Below are 23,942 nucleotides of genomic sequence, written 5' to 3'. Positions count from 1 at the left end.
TGCCCTGTAAGGATGAAGGAGATTGCCCGTTCTAACTTTTGCCACCTCAATCGAATCTCCTATGCAAAAGCGATTAAAATAATTGAGAAAACAAGTGATGCTAGTGAAGATATGGTAGTGGATACACCATAGCCTGTAGTAAATGTTTGCTGCCAGACAACAGATACCCTGTGTTAAAAATGTGGATTTTGTTGTGTTCATTGCCACAGTAATAAACTGTATTTTTTTGTGAGACTCATGGAAAAGTTACTTAAATAATCTAACTCAGACGTTAGGCTACCAAGGGAAAATGAGTCAGTCATTCCATGATAAACATTTTGCGTTTCTCAATGGCTATTTCTAAAACATCCACGCACGCGTGAGCGCTCGCACACGAAATTGGAGGCAGGGCAAATAAGCACCCCGACCTCATGTACCTTCTGGTCATGCTTTACCAAAAACAGTTATGCTGCTGAGCTGTCGTCCCGCGCTATGTAAGTATGTCTCCTTTTCGTGTGACTATTTGCCTTTGAACAAATGACTCAAAAACGGGGAAGACGTGGTATCGAATGTGTTGTGTAGCCATCATAGCAAGGATTGAAAACGTTTTCATCCAAAGTTACAATGTATCAACTTTGAGAAGGCACGTAGTTTACTTACTATATACGATTTCGGAATGTTTTTTTTTTATTATAGTAAGTAAACTATTGGTATATTAGTTTCATATTAGTTTCATTCGATTTTTCTAAATGTATCCGCCCTATGAACGCTATGGGAGATTGTAACTTCTATGCAGTTGACTAGAAACCCGCTATGTGAATGACGTGTTCATAAAAGTTTTCTTCGAGGATCTTGAAAAGAAAGATTGGATGGCCCCGTTAACGATCGTTGTGAAAATTGTTGCAAAGCTATACGACATTTTGCTGTATTGGAAAAAACTATATTTTGTGTAATCCCCTCCGTTTTTTAGTCGTACACAAAAAACGAACAGCACCACCGAGGTATCTATTTTGAAGTGAAATGAGATTAGCACATGACCCATAAACAAATTACTACAATGGAATAATCTGTGTTAAATAGAGCCGTTTTTATTATGAGTTACTAACGTAGTGTGAGGCGTCGCCATCCTGTTTTTTTGTTGTCAGTAATGCGTTTATGTACACACAGTTCCCCCCCCCCCATACTCAGCACTGGAGTCACTGCAGAATTTACATTCATGTAAGCACTAGCGATACTGTATGTTGGTGAATTGTTTCCATCATCCAGGCTGAATTTTAAGAGAAGTGCACAATCAAAACAGCTGCAAGAAGAGTTAAAGGAAGTGCCCTTCTAGCACTTCTTCCTACACAAAAGAAGAGCACTGCACTATAAAAAGGAACAGACCTGTGGCTTGAATCTACACAAGTTATGGTTCTCAAGTCCATTCATTCCTCATTAGCAATGAATGCAAGCTAGCTGGTTTTAGCAAGTAAAGCCATAGTATTTAATCTCTCCACACCCACTATGGCCCATTGTGGAGAACCCATATGTTCTGTGCTCATATAACATATAGTGACTTGTCATAACAACAATGTGAGGATGTGGCTGGTGAACGGTATTGTGCCTATTGTTATACATTTACAACCAGTGCGTCCTTTTACTATGGACTAAGCACATCACAAAGTAACAGCTGTTACATTCCTGTAGTCATGCAATGTTGGGCTGGTGCTGGAGGTGATGGTTGGTTGCAAGCATATTTCCAATTTGAGTGGGGTGAGCTTTCCTGTATTTGGAAGGTGAAGGCCCGCTCTGTCTTTTGTGTGTGGTCTATACAGACGCAACTGCTGGAAACCAATACCTATGTTGCTACTGTCCTACCCGCCCAAAAGATAACAACACTCTCCGTCACCCTCTTGAAGCTCTCTCCTAAATTCTGACATACACCACCCTGCATGCCACAGGAAATAACAGGCCCTTGCATTTGAGTATTATTTACTCAGCTCCGCTTCTAGTCTAAATCTTCTAAGAGGGGATTTGTTGTTCTTGTTTATCCCCTTCCTCAGCTCTCTCATTTTTAGTTGTTTACTTTAATTCTGTGAAAATGTTGGTCCTACTTACTTTTTCTCCCCCCTAAGTTGCCAGTTTGACTTGTGTGAAATGAAGAGACTCCTTTTACAGAACTCACAGAGCTCACTTAACTACATTTTGCTGTTAAAAAGTGAGTTGTAATGCAAAGTCAGACACAAAGGTTCCCCCTCCTGAATTGAATATGAATTTGGAATTTGCTTGGCTAAGACCCCTATGAACCAATGCTACTTAATATTGTTGGTAGAGCATAGTTGTGGGTATCTGGTTTCTGTAATGTGAGAGTCAGAAACGTTTTCTATAGGCTCCAGGCTTTGTCCAGTAGCGGCACTGTATAGAGCTAGGCGGTATACCGTATTTTATGATATACCGGTATTGATGCAGGGACCGGTTTGGGTTTTTACTTTACCTTCTATACCGGTATTTGAATGTTTGGTTGTTAAATGTGATACGCCAGGTGTAATGTCAATTTTTATAGTTTACTTCACTACTTGAGTCATCTCTCTCCGCTCTTTCTCTCTGTGCCACTTTCCACACAGACCTAGCCACGCCCCCTGTCACATAAGGAGCGCATTTGATGTTCCTCAACCACAGATCAGTCTGAAAGGTCAATGCAACAATGTTGATGACGACAATGCTGTTTTCACTTTGCTTCTTAATATAAATCCACTAGCATTCTATAATGACACTATTAGTTTGTTTCTTATGTAACAGTATTGCTTCAGTCCCTCTCCTTGCCCCTACCTGGGCTCGAACCAGGGACCCTCTGCACACATAGACAACAGACACCCACGAAGCATCGTTACCCATCGCTCCACAAAAGCCGCGGCCCTTGCAGAGCAAGGGGAACCACTACTTCAGGTCTCAGAGCGAGTGACGTCACCCGATTGAAACGCTATTAGCGCGCACCACTGCTAACTAGCTAGCCATTTCACATCGGTTACACTCACCCCCCTTTCGACCTCCTCCTTTTCCGCAGCAACCAGTAATCCGGGTCAACAACATCAATGTAACAGTATAGCTTCCGTCCCTCTCCTCGCCCCTACCTGGGCTCGAACCAGGGACCCTCTGCACACATCGAGAACAGCCACCCTCGAAACATCGTTACCCACCGCTCCACAAAAGCCGTGGCCCTTGCAGAGCAAGGGGAACAACTACTTCAGGTGTCAGAGTGAGTGACGTCACCCAATTGAAACACTATTAGCGCGCACCACCACTAACTAGCTAGCCATTTCACATCGGTTACACTTACATCAGCAAACAGCTAGTTTGTCTTTTCTTAGCAAGTTGCCCTAAATCTTGTGAGATGCTAATTGTTAGCCGCTAATAGCTAGCTAGCTAGCTAGCAAATAAATGTACTGAGTAAGAGCAAACGTAGCTAGCTAATACATCCTGATAATACCAGTGATGGTGTAGACCTAAATCAGCATGTTGTTTGTGCAACAGTATCTTCTAAATCAAAGAGGACTATGCAAAGCAAGAATATGTTAGCTACATGAAGTAGAGAACATGCAATGTAGCCAAAGCTTATAGGGTCCCCTATGAAACACTTATCAGCACTTTATTTCCTACCCTGTCACAATAACTCCTACCTGGCATTTTAATTCCTTGTCATCTCAAATAACACTGTATTAAAAGTGCCCACTATTATATTCTAACTATATAATTAAAATAGTCATTCTATTTCCATGAGTCCAACAGTTTTGCTCTAATTCTAATTTGCAAGTCAAATTGCAATTGCAACATTTGGTTAAAAATAAGTCCTAGATTATTTGCCCATATCGTGCAGCCCTACGTGGCAGTGTGGAAATTATCTCAATTGAGCAGTGGCGTAAAAATACTTTCAAGTACTACTTAAGTTTTTTTTGGTATCTGTACTTTACTATTTTTATTTTTGACAACTTTTACTTCACTACATTCCTTAACAAAATACTGTACTTTTTTTCTCTGACACCTAAAGGTACTCGTTACATTTTGAATGCTTAGCAGGACAGGAAAATGGTCCAATTCACACACTTGTCAAGAGAACATCCCTGGTCATCTCTGATCTGGAGAACTCACTAAACACAAATGCTTTGTTTGTAAATGATGTCTGAGTGTTGGAGTGTGCCCCTGGCTATCCGTCAATTAAAAAAAACAAGAAAATGGTGCTATCTGGTTTGCTTAATCTAAGGAATTTGAAATTATTAATACTTTTACTTTTGATATTTAAGTACACTGCTCAAAAAAATAAAGGGAACACTTAAACAATGTAACTCCAAGTCAATCACACTTCTGTGAAATCAAACTGTCCACTTAGGAAGCAACACTGATTGACAATAAATTTAACATGCTGTTGTGCAAATGGAATAGACAACAGGTGGAAATTATAGGCAATTAGCAAGACACCCCCAATAAAGGAGTGGTTCTGCAGGTGGTGACCACAGACCACTTCTCAGTTCCTATGCTTCCTGGCTGATGTTTTGGTCACTTTTGAATGCTGGCGGTGCTTTCACTCTAGTGGTAGCATGAGACGGAGTCTACAACCCACACAAGTGGCTCAGGTAGTGCAGTTCATCCAGGATGGCACATCAATGCGAGCTGTGGCAAGAAGGTTTGCTGTGTCTGTCAGCGTAGTGTCCAGAGCATGGAGGCGCTACCAGGAGACAGGCCAGTACATCAGGAGACGTGGAGGAGGCCGTAGGAGGGCAACAACCCAGCAGCAGGACCGCTACCTCCGCCTTTGTCCAAGGAGGAGCAGGAGGAGCACTGCCAGAGCCCTGCAAAATGACCTCCAGCAGGCCACAAATATGCATGTGTCAGAAACAGACTCCATGAGGGTGGTATGAGGGCCCGACGTCCACAGCTGGGGGTTGTGCTTACAGCCCAACACCGTGCAGGACGTTTGGCATTTGCCAGAGAACACCAAGATTGGCAAATTCGCCACTGGCGCCCTGTGCTCTTCACAGATGAAAGCAGGTTCACACTGAGCACATGTGACAGACGTGACAGAGTCTGGAGACGCCGTGGAGAACGTTCTGCTGCCTGCAACATCCTCCAGCATGACCGGTTTGGCGGTGAGTCAGTCATGGTGTGGGGTGGCATTTCTTTGGGGGGCCGCACAGCCCTCCATGTGCTCGCCAGAGGTAGCCTGACTGCCATTAGGTACCGAGATGAGATCCTCAGACCCTTGTGAGACCATATGCTGGTGCGGTTGGCCCTGGGTTCCTCCTAATGCAAGACAATGCTAGACTTCATGTGGCTGGAGTGTGTCAGCAGTTCCTGCAAGAGGAAGGCATTGATGCTATGGACTGGCCCGCCCGTTCCCCAGACCTGAATCCAATTGAGCACATCTGGGACATCATGTCTCGCTCCATCCACCAACGCCACGTTGCACCACAGACTGTCCAGGAGTTGGCGGATGCTTTAGTCCAGGTCTGGGAGGAGATCCCTCAGGAGACCATCCGCCACCTCATCAGGAGCATCCCCAGGCGTTGTAGGGAGGTCATACAGGCACGTGGAGGCCACACACACTACTGAGCCTCATTTTGACTTGTTTTAAGGACATTACATCAAAGTTGGATCAGCCTGTAGTGTGGTTTTCCACTTTAATTTTGAGTGTGACTCCAAATCCAGACCTCCATGGGTTGATAAATTTGATTTCCATTGATAATTTTTGTGTGATTTTGTTGTCAGCACATTCAACTATGTAAAGAAAAAAGTATTTAATAAGAATATTTCATTCATTCAGATCTAGGCTGTGTTATTTTAGTGTTCCCTTTATTTTTTTGAGCAGTGTATATTTAAAACCAAATACTTTTAGACTTTTACTCAAGTAGTATTTTACTGGGTGACTTTCACTTTTACTTGAGTCATTTTCTATTAACGTATTTTTACTTTTACTGAAATATGACAATTGGGTACTTTTTCCACCACTGCAATTGAGTGCAGGAAATGCAGAAATGATAAAAGTGCTGAAATTTGTTTTGGTTAAAGTTGAATTGAACAGTATAATACAATCAGAATGGAGAAAGACTCATTGATATCACTTAGAATGTATGTGTTGCCACCCTAGGATCACTCACTACTCATAAAGCAAATGTAGAACTTGTATTATTCAAAAACGTAAAATACCGTCATACCGTCCAATTTAAAAAAAATACTGTGATATAATATTTTGGCAATATCGCCCAGCCCTAGCGGCACTTGGGTAAAAATCACTGATTAGGCTTGGGCGGTGTACCGTATACCGGGGTATTTGGAAATAGCCACGGGATGGTTTTTCAATGCCGTTGAAACTATTACGTTATTCAATAAATGTTCATATTTGTTGCTACTTTAAGTAAATGCCTGCAGTAAACTTTGCAATACGTTAGGAGATAGAGCAGATCGCGTTCTTTTTTTCACCTGTCACAGTATTTTACTTTATGAAGCTTACCGTAGTTGCCCAGAACAGTTGAGCCAGTCGTGTGTTTGTAAATGGGAGAAAGCGGGAAGGAGAGTCCAGATGTTTATTTGAAAGGGTCACATTTTATATTGAAAGGTAAGTGTTTTTTTTGTTGCTTCAAGAGTGATCAGGGACATGCAACTATAGTTTTCCTTAACAGAAAATACATTACTGCAAAACATTTGGCAGAAAATAGCTTCATTTTTATCAGATGACAACAGACATGCAATGCTATTTGGCTGGCAGCCACAGAAGTAAATTAACTTACAATGAAAAAGCAAGGTCTTTGTGACAAAAACGAGGCATGGCCATCATATTTCTAATGTTTATCGTAGAAAGAATGTAGCCCGCTACATTTCCTAATGTTTTGCTTAAAGTTAATCGAGCATTTTACCCAAGAAAAGTAGACTGACCACACCGAGAACCCAGTGGGCAAAACCTGAAAAGAAAAAAGAATGGACATGGTTGAAAACTGGTTGAAAAGGGATGTTTTTTTTTTCTGGCCAGAATATTACATATTTTCCTGACCACCACACAACCAGCTGGTCATAATTCTGTTTCCGTAGTCACCAATATAAAGTTTATATATACAACATATTCTTACATTTTTGTTTTCTTTACCCTGTTTTCTCCCAAGTTTCATGGTATCCAATTGGTAGTTACAGTCTTGTCTCATCGCTGCAACTCCCGTACGGACTCGAGAGGCGAAGGCAGAGAGGCGTGTGTCCTCCGAAACACAACCCAGCCTAGCCGCCCTGCTTCTTGACGCAATGCCCACTTAACCCGGAAGCCAGCCGCACCAATGTGTTGGAGGAAACATTGTGCACCTGGCGATTGTGTTAGCGTGCACTGTGCCCGGCCCGCCACAGGAGTCGCTAGTGCGCGTTGGGACAAGGACATCCCTGCCGGCCAAACCCTCCCCTAACCCGGGCGAAGCTGGGCCAATTCTGCGCCGCCCCATGGGTCTACCGGTCACGACAGAACCTGGACTCGAACCCAGAATCTCTAGTGGCACAGCTAGCATTGCGATGCAGTGCGCCACTCGGGAGGCCATATTCTTACATTTTAAAATAGATAAAGCAGTGCAAATCTACATCAAAAATGTTTGCAGATCTGCATACAGTAATTGTTTCATAATTCAACCCTGACATTACATGCTAGAGGTCGACCGAGTATGATTTTTCAACACCGATACCGATTTATTGGAGGACCAAAAAAAGCAGATACCGATTAATCGGCCGATAATTTTTTTAAATATATATATATTTATTTATATATACACATACATACAGTTGAAGTCGAAAGTTTACATACACCTTAGCCAAATACATTTAAACTCAGTTTTTCACAATTCCTGACATTTAATCCTAGTAAAAATTCCCTGTTTTAGGTCAGTTAAAATCACCACTTTATTTTAAGAATGTGAAATGTCAGAATAATAGTACAGATAAAAGCTGAAATAAAAAATTATTTCTTTCATCACATTCCCAGTGTGTCAGAAGTTTACATACACTCAATTAATATTTGGTAGCATTGCCTTTAAATTGTTTAACTTGGGTCAAACGTTTCAGGTATCCTGGAAGTTGGGTGAAGTTGGGTGAATGTTGGCCCATTCCTCCTGACAGAGCTGGTGTAACTGAGTCAGGATTGCAGGCCTCCTTGCTTGCACACGCTTTTTCAGTTCTGCCTACAAATTATCTATGGGATTGAGGTCAGGGCTTTGTGATGTCCACTCCAATACCTTGACTTTGTTGTCCTTCAGCCAACTTTGGAAGTATGCTTGGGGTCATTGTCCATTTGAAGACCCATTTGATGTTTGTTGCTTCAATATATCCACATAAATTCTCTCCCTCATGATGCCATCTATTTTGTGAAGTTCACCAGTCCCTCCTGCAGCAAAGCACCCCCACAACATGATGCTGCCCCCCCCTGTGCTTCAAGGTCAGGATGGTGTTCTTCTGCTTGCAAGCGTTCCCCTTTTCCCTTCAAACATAACAATGGTCATTTTGGCCAAACAGTTCTATTTTTGTTTCATCAGACCAGAGGACATTTCTCCAAAAAGTACCATCTTTGTCCCCATGTGCAGTTGTAAAACGTAGTCTGGCTTTTTTATTTCGGTTTTGGAGCAGTGGCTTCTTCCTTGCTGAGCGGCCTTTCAGGTTATGTCGATATAGGACTCGTTTTACTGTGGATATAGATACTTTTGTACCTGTTTCCTCCAGCATCTTCACAAGGTCCTTTTCAGTTGTTCTGGGATTGATTTGCACTTTTCGCACCATAGTACGTTCATCTCTAGGAGACAGAACGCGACTCCTTCCTGAGCGCTATGACGGCTGCGTGTTCCCATGGTGTTTATACTTGCGTACTATTGTTTGTACAGATGAACCTGGTACCTTCAGGCATTTGGAAATTGCTCCCAAGGATGAACCAGACTTGTGGAGGTCTACAATTATTTTTCTGAGGTCTTGGCTGATTTCTTTTGATTTTCCTATGATGTCAAGCAAAGAGGCACTGAGTTTGAAGGTAGGCCTTGAATTACATCCACAGGTACACCTCCAGTTGACTTAGGCTAATTGACATAATTTATCAGAAGCTTCTAAAGCCATGACATCATTTTCTGGAATTTTCCAAGCTGTATTAAAGGCACAGTCTACTTAGTGTATGTACACTTCTGACCACCATTTTCCTCATGCAGCACGACACATCTCGTTCGCATAGTTGATCAGGCTATTGGTTGTGGAATGTTGTCCCAAAGGCTTTGTGAAGTTTTGGGATATTGGCGGGAACAGGAACACGCTGTTGTTCACGTTGATGCAGAGCATCCCAAACCTGCTCAATGGGTGACATGTCTGGTGAGTATGCAGGCCATGTAAGAACTGGGACATTTTCAGCTTCCAGGAATTGTGTACAGGTCCTTGCGTCATGGGGCCGTGCATTATCATGCTGACTCATGAGGTGCTGGAGGCGGATAAATAGCACGACAATGGGCCTCAGGATCTCATCACGGTATCTCTGTGCATTCAAATTTCCAGCGATAAAATATATTTGTATTCGTTGTCCGTAGCTTATGCCTGCCCATACCCCCATCGCCACTATGGGGCACTCTGGTCACAATGTTGACATCAGCAAACCGCTTGCCCATACAACGCCATACGTCTGCCATCTGCCCGGTACAGTTGAAACCAGGATTAATCCGTGAAGAGCACACTTCTCCAGCGTGCCAGTGAGCAGTGAAGGTGAGCATTTGACTACTGAAGTCGGATACGACGCCAAACTGCAGTCAGGTCAAGACCCTAGTGAGTACGACGAGCACACAGATGAGCTTCCCTGAGACGGTTACTGACAATTTGTGCAGAAATTCTTCAGTTGTGCAAACCCACAGTTTCATCAGGCCAGTTTGAAATACTGCCATATTCTCTGAAATGACATTGGGGGTGGCAATGAACATTCAATTCAGAGAAATTAACATTCAATTCCCTGGCAACCGCTCTGGTGGACATTCCTGCAGCCAGCATGCCAGTTGCGCGCTCCCTCAACTTGAGACATCTGTGGCATTGTGACACAACTGCACATTTTAGAGTGGGCTTTAATTGTCCCCAGCACAATGTGCACCTGTGTAATGATCTTGCTTTAATCAGCTTCTTGATATGCCACACCTGTCAGGTGGATGGATTTTCTTGGCAAATGAGAAATGCTCACTAACAGGCCTGTAAACAAATTTGTGCACAACATTTTAGAGAAATACACTTTTTGTGTGTGTGGAACATTTCTGGGATCTTTCCGCTCATGAAACATGGGACCAACACTATCTCTTGCATTTATATTTTTGTTTAGTGTTTTTCTAAGTGTAAGATCAGGCAATCATGGGCAGCTGAATAGTATGTCTCTTGGGGAATCCAGTCTCAGTGAGACCTGAAGCAGAGAAATAATGTTAATGCTCATCAGCATAGCTAGTACAAACCTAGCTCTTACAAAGCTGGCTGGCCGATAGGAATTAATACACATTGAAGATCATAGTATCAAACAGGAAGAAAAAGAATGTGCACACAACTTGACTATGTATTTAAGGAAATGGTGGTTCTGCTCTCTCCTTTCCCTGGGATGTGACGCAGTGGAGGCCGCTGAGGGGAGGACGGCTCATAATCTGGCATGGAGTGAATGTAAAGGTATCAAGCATGAAAACCATGTTTGATACCATTACATTCACTCCATGCAGACCATTATTATGAGCCGTTTTCCCCTCGGCAGCCTCCACTGATGTGGCAGAATAGGTCACTGGTAACTGAGTGGGTGGCCAAGCGCTGCTGTAGAGGCCATGCATCAAGTCATTGACTGAAAAGACAGAGCCAAATCATGATTAACCTTTACCTAAGGTCTTCACTAAATTAGATTTAGACTAGCAAGTATGTTTTCTATGTTGCCCCTCAGCAATCTGGCAGACATATGGACAAATGGACAGCAAAACATAGGCTATTTACGTTTCTTAGTCAGCTGGCTGGATAACTTCTGTACTCCTTCCCTTTTGTGCCCTTCTCCATCCTGCCATCCAAGCTAGAAGATTCCTGCAAAAAGACAGTCAAGAATTGAAAAAGGCAGTTGTGTTATAATGTTAGAATGAGAGGGATAGGCAAAATGTATTGTCAGATACAAAATATACAAGGATCCCTGATGAATCAAGAAAAAATTTGCCTCCATATTGAGGGGTACTTTTCAAGAAATGGGCTAGCTTAAAATGTCTCTCACTGACACACACACACACAATCAATGTTTCCTATACACTACCGTTCAAAAATTTTGGGTCACTTAGAAATGTCCTTGTTTTTAGCACATTTTTGGTCCATTAAAATAGCATCAAATTGATCAGAAATAGTGTAGACATTGTTCATGTTGTAAATTACTTTTGTAGCTGGAAACGGCAGATTTTTTAAAATGGAATATCTACATAGGCGTACAGAGGCCCATTATCAGCAACCATCACTCCTGTGTTCCAATGGCACGTTGTGTTAGCTAATCCAAGTTTATCATTTCAAAAGGTGAATTGATCATTAGAAAACCCTTTTGCAATTATGTTAGCACAGCTGAAAACTGTTGTCCTGATTTAAAGAAGCAATAAAACTGGCCTTTAGACTAGTTGAGTATCTGGAGCATCAGCATTTGTGTGTTCGATTACAGGCTCAAAATTGACAGAAACAAAGACCTTCTGAAACTCGTCAGTCTATTCTTGTTCAGAGAAATGAAGGCTATTCCATGTGAGAAATTGCCAAGAAACTGAAAATCTCGTACAATACTGTGTACTACTCCCTTCACAGAACAGCGCAAACTGGCTCTAACCAGAATAGAACGAGGAGTGGGAGGCACCGGTGCACAACTGAGTAAGAGGACAAGTACATCAGTGTCTAGTTTGAGAAACAGACGCCTCACAAGTCCTCAACTGGCAGCTTCATTAAACAGTACATGCAAAACACCAGTCTCAACATTAACAGTGAAGAGGTGACTCCGGGATCCTGGCCTTCTAGGCAGAGTTGCAAAGAAAAAGCCATATATCAGACTGGCCAATAAAAAGAAAAGATTAAGATGGGCAAAATAACAGACACTGGACAGAGGAAGATTGGAAAAAAGTGTTATGGACAGACGAATCGAAGTTTGAGGTGTTCGGATCACAAAGAAGAACATTTGTGAGACGCAGAATTTTTTTTCAAGATACTGGAGGAGTACGCCATCTGTCAAGCATGGTGTGATGGTCTGGGGGTGCGTTGGTGGTGGTAAAGTGGGAGATTTGTACAGGGTAAAAGGGATCTGAAGAAGGAAGCCTATCACTCCATTTTGCAACGCCATGCCATACCCTGTGGAAGGCGCTTAATTGGAGCCAATTTCCTCCAGCAACAGGACAATGACCCACATCAAATTTATTTATGAAGCCCTTCTTACATCAGCTGATATCACAAAGTGCTGTACAGAAACCCAGCCTAAAACCCCAAATAACAAGCAATGCAGGTGTAGAAGCACGGTGGCTCGGAAAAACTCCCTAGAAAGGCCAAAACCTAGGAAGAAACCTAGAGAGGAACCAGGCTATGAGGGGTGGCCAGTCCTCTTCTGGCTGTGCCGTGTGGAGATTATAACAGAACATGGCCAAGATGTTCATAAATGACCAGCATGGTCAAATAATAATAATCACAGTAGTTGTCGAGGGTGCAACAAGTCAGAACCTCAGGAGTAAATGTCAGTTGGCTTTTCATAGCCGATCATTAAGAGTATCTTTACTGCTCCTGCTGTCTCTAGAGAGTTGAAAACAGCAGGTCTGGGACAGGTAGCACGTCCGGTGAACAGGTCAGGGTTCCATAGCCGCAGGCAGAACAGTTGAAACTGGAGCAGCAGCACGGCCAGGTGGACTGGGGACAGGAAGGAGTCATCATGCCAGGTAGTCCTGAGTCAATGTCCTAGGGCTCAGGTCCTCGGAGAGAGAGAAGGAAAGAGAGAATTAGAGAGAGCATACTTAAATTCACACAGGACACCGGATAAGACAGGAGAAGTACTCCAGATATAACAGACTGACCCTAGCCCCCGACACATGAACTACTGCAGCATAAATACTGGAGGCTGAGACAGGAGGGGTCAGGAGACACTGGCCCCATCCGATGATACCCCCGGACAGGGCCAAACAGGCAGGATATAACCCCACCCACTTTGCCAAAGCACAGCCCCCACACCACGAGAGGGATATCTTCATCCACCAACTTACCATCCTGAGACAAGGCCGAGTATAGCCCACAAAGATCTCCGCCACGGCACAACCCAAGGGGGGGGCGCCAACCCAGACAGAAAGATCACGTCAGTAACTCAACCCACTCAAGTGACGCACCCCTCCTAGGGACGGCATGGAAAAGCACCAGTATGCCAGTGACTCAGCCCCTGTAATAGGGTTAGAGGCAGAGAATCCCAGTGGAGAGAGGGGAACCGGCCAGGCAGAGACAGCAAGGTCTGGGCCAGACTACACTCAATCATATGACCTACTGAAGAGATGAGTCTTCAGTAAATACTTAAGGGTTGAGACCGAGTCTGTGTCTCTCACATGGGTAGGCAGACCATTCCATAAAAATTGAGCTCTATAGGAGAAAGCCCTGCCTCCAGCTGTTTGCTTAGAAATTCTAGGGACAATTAGGAGTTCTGCGTCTTGTGATCGTAGTGTACGTGTAGGTATGTACGGCAGGACCAAATCAGAAAGATAGGTAGGAGCAAGCCCATGTAATGCTTTGTAGGTTAGCAGTAAAACCTTTTGAAGCACAGCTCCAAACTATGCAAAAACAATTTAGGGAAGAAGCAGTCAGCTGGTATTCTGTCTATAATGGAGTGGTCAGCACAGTCACCGGATCTAAACCCTATTGAGCTGTTTTGGGAGCAGCTTGACAGTATGGTACGTAAGAAGTGCCCATCAAGCCAATCCAACTTGTGGGAGGTGCTTCAGGAAGCATGGGGTGAAATCTCTTCAGATTACCTCAACAAATTGATAACTAGAATGCCAAAGGTCTGCATGGCTGTAAATGCTGCAAATGGAGGATTCTTTGACGAAAGCAAAGTTTGAAGGACACTATTATTTAATTAAAAATCATTATTTATAACTTTGTCAACATCTTGACTATATTTCCAATTCATTTTGAAACTAATTTCATGTATGTTTTCATGGAAAACAAGAACATTTCTAAGTGACCCCAAACTTTTGAACGGTAGTGTATGTGTATTCATTAACCATCTCTCTCACACACATACAGTAGCTAGCATGACACAATGTTGACATGGTCACAATCTTTTCTAGAAGTTATGATCATCCCTCTCTCTCACACACACACACACACACACAGAAAGAGAGAAACACACACATTTACTGTCATTAACTTAACATCAAAATGTCAATAAGTTAGCTAGCTAGCTACAACAGGTACAACACGTGCTCCAGCAGGTATATCTCACTGATCATCCCAAAAGCCAACACCTCATTTGGCTGCCTTTCCTTCCAGTTCTCTGCTGCCTGTGACTGGAACGAATTGCAAAAATCGCTGAAGTTGGAGGCTTTCATTTCCCTCACCAACTTTAAACATCTGCTATCTGAGCAGCTAACCGATCGCTGCACCTGTACATAGTCCATCTGTAAACAGCCCACCCAATTTACCTACCTCATCCCCTTACTGTTTTTATTTATTTACTTTTCTGCTCTTTTGCACACCAGTATCTCTACTTGCACATGATCATCTGATGATTTATCACTCCAGTGTTAATCTGCTAAATTGTAATTATTCGCTCCTATGGCCTATTTATTGCCTACCTCCTCATGCCTTTTGCACACAATGTATATAGACTCATTTTTCCCCCCTACTGTGTTATTGACTTGTTTATTGTTTACTCCATGTGTAACTCTGTGTTGTTGTCTGTTCACACTGCTATGCTTTATCTTGGCCAGGTCGCAGTTGTAAATGAGAACTTGTTCTCAACTAGCCTACCTGGTTAAATAAAGGTGAAATAAATTAAATTAAAAATGAAAATTTACCAAGTCCATGAAGGATTTGCCAGAGAGCTAACGTTAGCTAGCTAAAATTAGCCAGCTAGAAAAACTTTCCTTGATGCTCATCTCCCCAACAAACTGGCACTTTACTTACAAAAAGAAAACAAGAATGCTGGAGAACAGGGACTAACTACCATTTAGCAGTCAAATCTATAAAAACACAACAACATACATTTCAAGAACCTGTGTTGTTTCCCAGCAGTGTTGTGTAGCTTACTGGGTGCTTTGTCCCGACATGCCGTATGGAATGTTGATGAAAGCAGGCTGCTTGCAAGCAAAGAACTATTGTTGTGCGAGGAACCGATTCCAATACAAGTTTTAGCTGGAACTGATATGCCTACCTCCTTATTTAGCTACTGAATGTAAAATATAATTACTGCACGCATTGTTAATTCATTAAAATCTTTAAGGGAAAATATAATTGTCATATTCTCAGGGTCAAATTCGGGTGCAATAATTTTGTACTAATTATTGATGGAAATAAATGGAATAAAAATAGGATTCTGTAAATTCTGGTGGATTTTAGTATGATATTGAAATTAAAGGCCTACGTGTAATTAAACAAATTCTGAAAACAAATGTAGTTGGACATAATAGAACATCAACATTTCATTCAGTGGAACAGAAGAAAATGTGCAACACAATAAACAGAGAAATGAACATCAACAAAAGATGGTCATTGGAAGCCAACACACACAGCAACTTACCAGATATCATTAATTAAACAACCATTATTTAATTGTACTGCAGTTTTACTGCATTTTAACAGCAGTGAATTTTTGTAAGGGAATCCTGTATTATTGTGCATTATTATTTTACAGGCTGGTAGCCTAGAACAAATGTAATGGAAGTGAATGTGCACTTTTCAATTGTGGTGGACTGCAACTACAGAAAACATTGCCATAGCCTGTAGTAAAAGCATAGATTTGGAGATTCTCTAAATTAGGGACCATCTCTGATAGCTATATGACTGCAGAGACTGTCACAAATTATGGCGTTTAATTACCTAGCAAAATCTGACTTGGAGGTGAAATATCAAAATTCGTAGTTTTTTAAATTGGTATTTCATCACCTGCCGAATAAAAACGTAAAATGTCCCTACTCCTGAAAAGTTAATCTGATATTACCTGAAGTGACCTCGGCCTGACTACCATTAGCCGGATCCCGGAGTAATATGATTCTGCCAGACTTGGCCCACAAGAAGCCCCCCAAATCAGAGTCCCCCGAGTCTCAAACGGAATAGGCCCGAGACCAGAGTGTTGACTGGGTACAATATGCTACTAACGCAATTTGTTGTGCTCTGCCAGCTGTTGTTTGCCAAGTGTGCTAAGCTGAATCATGCAGCCCCTGCTGAAAAAGAACATTAATTTAATTGTAATGGTTCTAATGTCTTCTATGCAATGCATGTAGGGCCCACAAACACTATGCACATGTTTATATAGATTGGTGTCTATTAATTGAGTAGCTTTTAGATAACTGGTCAGTAGTTCAATCAGATTTCAACCAAAAAACAGATATTTTTCATGACGTCAAAAAGTTATCTGAGGATTGTGAGGAGCTATACAAATTCGACAGTCAAAAGATGTGGACTTCAAATAGGCCTATGGCACATCATGGAAACTGAACTCTGGACACTGACTAAATATGCATCCAAGCCGAACTGAAATCTTTTCAGATGTTGGGTTGTTTTCACAGCTTTCTATTTCCTTACAACCAATCAAATTGTCATGCACAGAAAATATTTTGTTTAAAATTTTTATAAATGTAATTGCATTTTCTCCCCGGTCCCAAACGTCTTTGCTCCATAAAAGAAGCATGGATGACAGAACTTTACAGATGTTAACTAGATTGAAGCATTCATTCTATCAATGTATGACATTCAGGTGAGCAAGGGTTTAAGTCTTCTAGGACAACATACACTGAGTGTATGGGATGCTGGCCCATATTGACTCCAATGCTTCCCACAGTTGTGTCAAGTTTGCTAGGTGTCCTTTGGGTGATGGACCATTCTTGATACACACAGGAAACTGTTGAGCGTGAAAAACCCAGCAGCGTTGCAGGTCTTGTCACAAACCGTTGCACCTGGCACCTACTACCATACCCTGTTCAAAGGCACTTAAATCTGTCCTCCTTTAACCTGTCTACACGGATTGAAGTGGATTTAACAGGTGACATAAATATGGGATCATAACTTTCACCTGGATTCACCTGGTCTGTGTGTCATGGAAAGTGCAGGTGTCCTTAATGTTTTGTACACTCAGTGTATAATGGAAGAGAAGCTGCATGTGTCTAATTATAGACAAGTTGACTAACAAATAACTGAAAATATAAGGGAGTGAACGTTTTTTATATTATGGGTTACATGGAGAATATCGGACCTTTTCTGAAATGAAATGGATGGCCCTCCCTTCAGCTAAATATATTTGACCTAAATGCTCCCTGAACGCTTGAATAAAAACAAGTGACCCTCTCCTATACCCAAAATAATAATTAAAACAAAGTGGATAGCAGAGAACATGTCTACCATTTACCCCCACTTCTTGGACAGGCCAGTGCCTTAGATATGCCGTTTAGAAACTCTTATTTGTCCTGTAAGCATTACAAGGCAATGCAGGAATTTTTATAGGGCCCAGAAGGTTGTGGGTTCACAAGCCAACCTGGACAAAAGTATGGGACAATCTCCTTAATAGTATACTGAACAAAAATATAAACGCAACATGTAAAGTGTAAAGTCCCATGTTTCATAAGCCAAAATAAAATATCCCAGAAATGTTCCATATGCAAAAATAAATGTGCTTCTCTTAAATTTTGTGCACAAATTACAGCATTATCATTACACAGATGCACCTTGTGCTGGGGACAATAAAAGGCCACTCTAAAATGTGCAGTTTTGTCACAGACCACAATGCCACAGATGTCTCAAGTTTTGAGGGAGCGTGCAGTTGGCATGCTGACTGCAGGAATGTCCACCAGAGCTTTTAAACTACCTCCAATGCGTTTTAGAGAATTTAGCATTACGTCCAACCGGGCTCACAAACGCAGCCCAGGTGTAACCACGCCAGGCTTCTTCACCTGCGGGATCGTCTGAGACCAGCCACCCAGACAGCTGATGAGTTTGGGTTTGCACAACCGAATAATTTTTGCACAAACTGTCAGAAACCGTCTCAGGGAAGCTCATCTGCATGCTCGTCATCTTCACCAGGGTCTTGACCTGACTTCAGTTTGGCAACGTAACGAACTTCAGTGGGTAAAATGCTCACCTTCGATGGCCACTGGTATGCTGGAAAAGTGTGCTCTTCATGGATGAATCCAGATTTCAACTGTACCGGGCAGATGGCAGACGGTGTTGGTGTTGTGTTGTGTGGGTGAGGGGTTTGCTTATGTTAATGTTTGAACAGAGTGCCCCATAGTGGCGGTGAGGTTATGGTATGGGAGGAAAATGCACCCCACATAACAAACTCTGTATCCCTCATTTACTCAAGCGTTTTATTTTGGCAGTTACCGGTTGCCTACAGTCGGGGAGGCTGCAATTTGGGCAGTATGCGCGCCAAATATACAGCTTGTTGCGTTGTGGCCATAGACATATAGTCCATAGAAAGATTTTGGAACCTCTTACCCTGCCAATTTGAGTGTTAAACTAATGGGTGCACATGAATGGGAACTGCTATCTATAGATTATATTTCTATGGTTGGTTGTGGCTGTCTGTTTGCCTTTTTCAAATTTCAAAATACAAAATACAATCGTGGGAAAACGTAGAGTTTGGAAAGCAAATGCCTACTGCTGGAAAGAGAAGACTAATCTGTCTGTAGAACCAATAGAATTCTTTCTTCTCAACTCCCAATTTTTTTCCAAACAGCAGCACTGTTTGTCAAAGTAGCTCGTCTTGGCAATAGCCTATCGGCAATCACCGTGAGTAGTAGCCTATGTCTTCATCATTAGGTGAGTCAGTGTGCCACTGGAAATTGTATTTAGTAGCCTACTGTAGGCTATAATATCAGTTCATTGTAGACCTATTTTTTTCCCCCCAATCAAAGCATATATCCTGCCTATTGATGCCCGCTGTTCAGTTTTGGCTGCATGAGGAAAACATTGACACCTTCAGATAGGAAATGACTGAGGTGTTTTTGTTGTAACATATTATAGGTATACAATGCTACAGTATATGCTATTATATTCAGTTATGTAAAATACTAATAAATTGTGATCCAGCTTTAATCTAACTTTACTAAACAAGCAACATTGTGAGAAGTGATAATCTTCTATTTGTAGTAATAAAAATAATACATATACAGTGCATTCGGAAAGTATTCAGAACCCTTCACTTTTTCAAAATTGTCATGTTACAGCCTTATTCTAAAATTATTTAAATAGTTTTCCCCCTCATCAATCTTCACACAACACCCCATAATGACAAAGTAAAAACAGTTTTTTAGATTTTTTTTCTAATTGATTTAAATACTGAACTGAAATGTCACATTTACATAAGTATTCAGATCCTTTACTCAGTACTTTGTTGAACCACATTTGGTAGCGATTACAGCCTCAAGTCTTCTTGGGTATGACGCTACAATCTTGGCACACCTGTATTTGAGGAGTTTCTCCCATTCTTTTCTGCAGATGCTCGCAGGATGGATGGGGAGCGTCACTACACAGCTATTTTCAGGTCTCTCCAGAGATGTTTGGGTTCAAGTCCGGGCTCTGGCTGGGCCACTCAAGGGCATACAGACAATTGTCCCGAAACCATTCCTGCGTTGTCTTGGCTGTGTGCTTAAGGTAGTCGTGTTGGAAGATGAACCTTTGCCCCAGTCTGAGGTCCTGAGCGCTCTGGAGCAGGTTTTCATCAAGAATCTCTCTGTACTTTGCTCCATTCATCTTTCCCTCGATTCTGACTAGTCTCCCAGTCCCTGCCACTGAAAAACATCCCTACAGCATGATGCTGCCACCACCATGCTTCACCACCAGGCTAGGGATGGTACTGGCCAGGTGATGAGCGGTGCCTGGTTTCCTCCAGACGTGAACACTTGGCATTCAGGCATCAGACCATTGAATCTGGTTTCTCATGGTCTGAGAGTCCTTTAGGTGCCTTTGGACAAACTCCAAGCTGGCTGTCATGTGTCTTTTACTGAGGAATGGCTTCCATCTGACCACTCTACCATAAAGGCTTGATTGGTGGAGTGTTGCAGAGATGGGAAAACTTCCAGGAGGACAACCATCTCCACATCTTGAGCTCTGTCAGAGTAACCATAGGGTTCTTGGTCAACACCCTTCTCCCCCAATTGCTCAGTTTGGCCGGGCAGCCAGCTCTAGGAAGAATCTTGGTGGTTCCATACTTCCATTTAAGAATGATGGAGGCCACTGTGGTCTTGAGGACCTTCAATGCTGCAGACATTTTACCCTTCCCCAGATCTGTTCCTATGGACAATTCCTTTGACCTCATGGCTTGGTTTTTGCTTATATAGACCGGTGTCTGCCTTTGCAAATAATGTCCAATCAATTGAATTTACTACCGGTGGACTCCAATCAAGTTGTAGAAACATCTCAAGGATGATCAATGGAAATAATTAACCTGGCTCAATTTAGAGTCTCATAGCAAAGGGTTTGAATTGTTATGTTAATAAGATATATATCCCCAAGATATTTTATTTTTCATAAATTAGCAAACATTTCTAAAAAACAGTTTTCACCGTGTCATTGTGTGTCGATTGATGAGGGAAAAAATTTATTTAATACATTTTAGAATGAGGCTGTAACGCAACAAAATGTGGAAAAAGTGAAGGTGTGAATACTTTCCGAATGCACTGTATATTTATTACAACCTAATATAGCCTCCTGCCAAGGCAGCAGCTACTCTTCCTGGGGTCCAGCAACATTAAGGTAGTTATGCTGTATACAATTTAAAACATTACATGATATTACATTTCATAATACTTTTCACAACACATTAAGTGTGTTCCCTCAGGCCACTACTCTAGTACCACATATCTACAATACAAAATCCAGGTGTAAGTATGTGTAGAGTGCGTGTCTTATCATGTGTATGTGTGTCTGTGCCTGTGTGTGTTTTCTCTTCAGTCCCGCTGTTCCATGAGGTGTATGTTTTATACATATGATTCTACTGCTTGCATCAGTTACCTTATGTGGAATAGAGTTCCATGTAGACATGGCTGTATGTAGTACTGTGCGCCTCCCATAGTCTGTTCTTGACTTGGGGATTGTGAAAAGACCTTTGGTGGCATATCTTGTGGAGTATGCATGTGTCCAAGCTGTGTTAGTAGTTTAAACAGACACCTTGGTGCATTCAGCATGTCAACACTTCTTACAAAAACAAGTAGTGGTGAAGTCAGTCTCTCCTCCACTTTGAGCCATCAATGTTAGCTCTCCGTGTACATTTAACGGCCAGCCGGGGTGCCCTGTTCTGAGCCAATTGTAATTTTCCGAGGTCCCTCTTTGTGGCACCTGACCACACAACTTCCTGGGGTCCAGCAAAATTAAGGCAGTTATACAATCTTAGTAGTCCAGGTGCGACAAAACTAGGGGCTGTAGGACCTGCCTTGTTGATAGTGTTGTTAAAAAAGGCAGAGCTGCGCTTTTATTATGGACAAACTTCTCTGCATCTTAGCTACTGTTGTATCAACATGTTTTGACAGTTTACTTTGAACCAGGAGAGATTGACATGCATATTATTAATGTTTGCTCTCTGCGTACATCCAAGGGCTAGCCGTGCTGCCCTGTTCTGAGCCAATTGCAACTGACCACAAGACTGAACAGTAGTCCAGGTGCGACAAAACTAGAGCCTGTAGGACCTGGCTTGTTGATAGTGCAGTTAAGAAGGTAGACCAGCGCTTTATTATTGATAGTCTTCTCCCCATCTTAGCTACTGTTGTATCAATATGTTTTGACCATGACAGTTTACAATCCAGGGTTACTCCAAGCAGTTTAGTTACAACTTATTTATTACAAGATTTAGTTGAGGTTTAGGGTTTAGTGAACCATTTGTCCCAAATACAATGCTTTCAGTTTCTGAAATATTTAGGACCAATTTATTCCTTGCCACCCATTGTGAAACTAACTGCAGGTCTTTGTTTAGTGTTGCAGTCATTTCACTCGCTGTAGTAGCTGACGTGTATAGTGTTGAGTCATCCGCATACATAGACATACTGGCTTTACACAAAGCCAGTGGAATGTCATTAGTAAAGATTCAAAGGTAAGGGGCCTAGACAGCTTCCCTGGGGAATTCCTTATTCAACCTGGATTATCTTGGAGAGGATTCCATTAACTTCACTAGGGTAGGGGGCAGCATTTGGAATTTTGGATGAAAAGCGTGCCCAAATTAAACTGCCTGCTACTAAGGCCCAGAAGATGGGATATACATATAATTAGTAGATTTGGATAGAAAACACTCTAAAGTTTCCAAAACTGTTAATATGTCTGTGAGTATAACAGAACTGATATGGCAGGTGAAAACCCAAGGAAAATCCAACCAGGAAGTACTATTATTTTGAAAGCCTATCCACAATACAAAGACTTAAAAATCTGCTATCCGAGCAGCTAACCGATCGCTGCAGCTGTACATAGTCCATCTGTAAACTACCCACCCAATTTACCTACCTCACCCCCCATACTGCTTTTATTTATTTACTTTTCTGCTCTTTTGCACACCAGTATCTCTTCTTGCACATGATCATCTGATGATTTATCACTCCAGTGTTAATCTGCTAAATTGTAATTATTCGATTTATTGCCTACCTCATGCCTTTTGCACACATTGTATATAGATTCTCTTTTTTTTCTACCATGTTATTGACTTGTTTATTGTTTACTCCATGTGTAACTCTGTGTTGTCTGTTCACACTGCTATGCTTTATCTTGGCCAGGTCGCAGTTGCAAATGAGAACTTGTTCTCAACTAGCCTACCTGGTTAAATAAAGGTGAAATAAAAATAAAAAAAATAAAAACTTAGAACCCAGTTCACGAGCTCCGTGTCTTCCTCTACATGTGGACAGTCTTTAGGCATTGTTTCAGGCTTTTACTTTGAAAAATGAGGGAGATACAGCACTTTCAATCAGTGGCTCGTGGAAATTTCCATTCATCAGCCATGCGCCCTGATCGGGAACGCACCTTTCTTGTTTCTCCTTTCATATTGACGAAGCTTTTGTCCGGTTGAAATATTATTGATTATTTATGACAAAAACAATCGGAGGATTGATTTTAAACATCGTTTGGCATGTTTCTACTAACTTTTATTGTACTTTTTTTCGTCTGGAATTAGTGCACGCCCGTTTTATTACTGGACAAAACGCGCGAACGAAAGGAGGTATTTGGTCATAAAGAGGGACATTATCGAACAAAACAAACATTTATTGTCTAACATGAAGTCCAATGAGTGCCATCTGATGAAGATCATCAAAGGTTAGAGATTAATTTTATCTCTATTTCTGCTTTTTGTGACTCCTCTCTTTGGCTGGAAAAATGGCTGTATGGTTCTGTGACTAGGTGCTGACCTAACATAATCGCATGGTGTACTTTCGCAGTAAAGCCTTTTTGAAATCGGACACTGTGGTTGGATTTACAAGAAGTTTATCTTTAAAATGGTGGTTAATACTTGTATGTTTGAGGAATTGTAATTATGGGATTTCTGTTATTTTGAATTTGGCCCACTGCAATTTCACTGGCTGTTGTCGAGGTGGGACGCTACCGTCCCACTTGTACCAGAGAGATTAAAGAACACCCTCTGTGTTCTGTTACAGGTAACTCTTTATCCACAATATAGCAGGGGGTGTAAAGTCATAACACATAGGTTTTTCCATCAGCAGACTATGATTGATAATGTCAAAAACCTCACTGAACTCTAACAAAACATTTCTCTCTCAGCCAATCATCAGTCATTTGTGTAAGTGCCATGCTTGTTGAATGTCCTT

The 23,942-nt window shown here is 41.9% G+C and overlaps 1 protein-coding gene across 1 annotated transcript in view; it reads left to right on the top strand.

Moving 5' to 3' along the window:
- Positions 1-342: 342 nt before the first annotated feature.
- Positions 343-23,942, top strand: part of LOC139566169 (CMP-N-acetylneuraminate-beta-galactosamide-alpha-2,3-sialyltransferase 2-like) — a 52,721-nt gene continuing 29,121 nt past the window's right edge. The window contains exon 1 of the mRNA XM_071387150.1: positions 343-473. The gene's annotated coding sequence lies outside the window, so the exon portion shown is untranslated. The remainder of the gene's footprint in view (positions 474-23,942) is intronic.

This window comes from Salvelinus alpinus, chromosome 2 (assembly GCF_045679555.1).
Source record: "Salvelinus alpinus chromosome 2, SLU_Salpinus.1, whole genome shotgun sequence".
Taxonomy (NCBI): domain Eukaryota; kingdom Metazoa; phylum Chordata; class Actinopteri; order Salmoniformes; family Salmonidae; genus Salvelinus; species Salvelinus alpinus.
The sequence above is the reverse complement of the archived record's forward strand: the minus strand, read 5'-3'. Positions and strand labels throughout refer to the sequence as shown.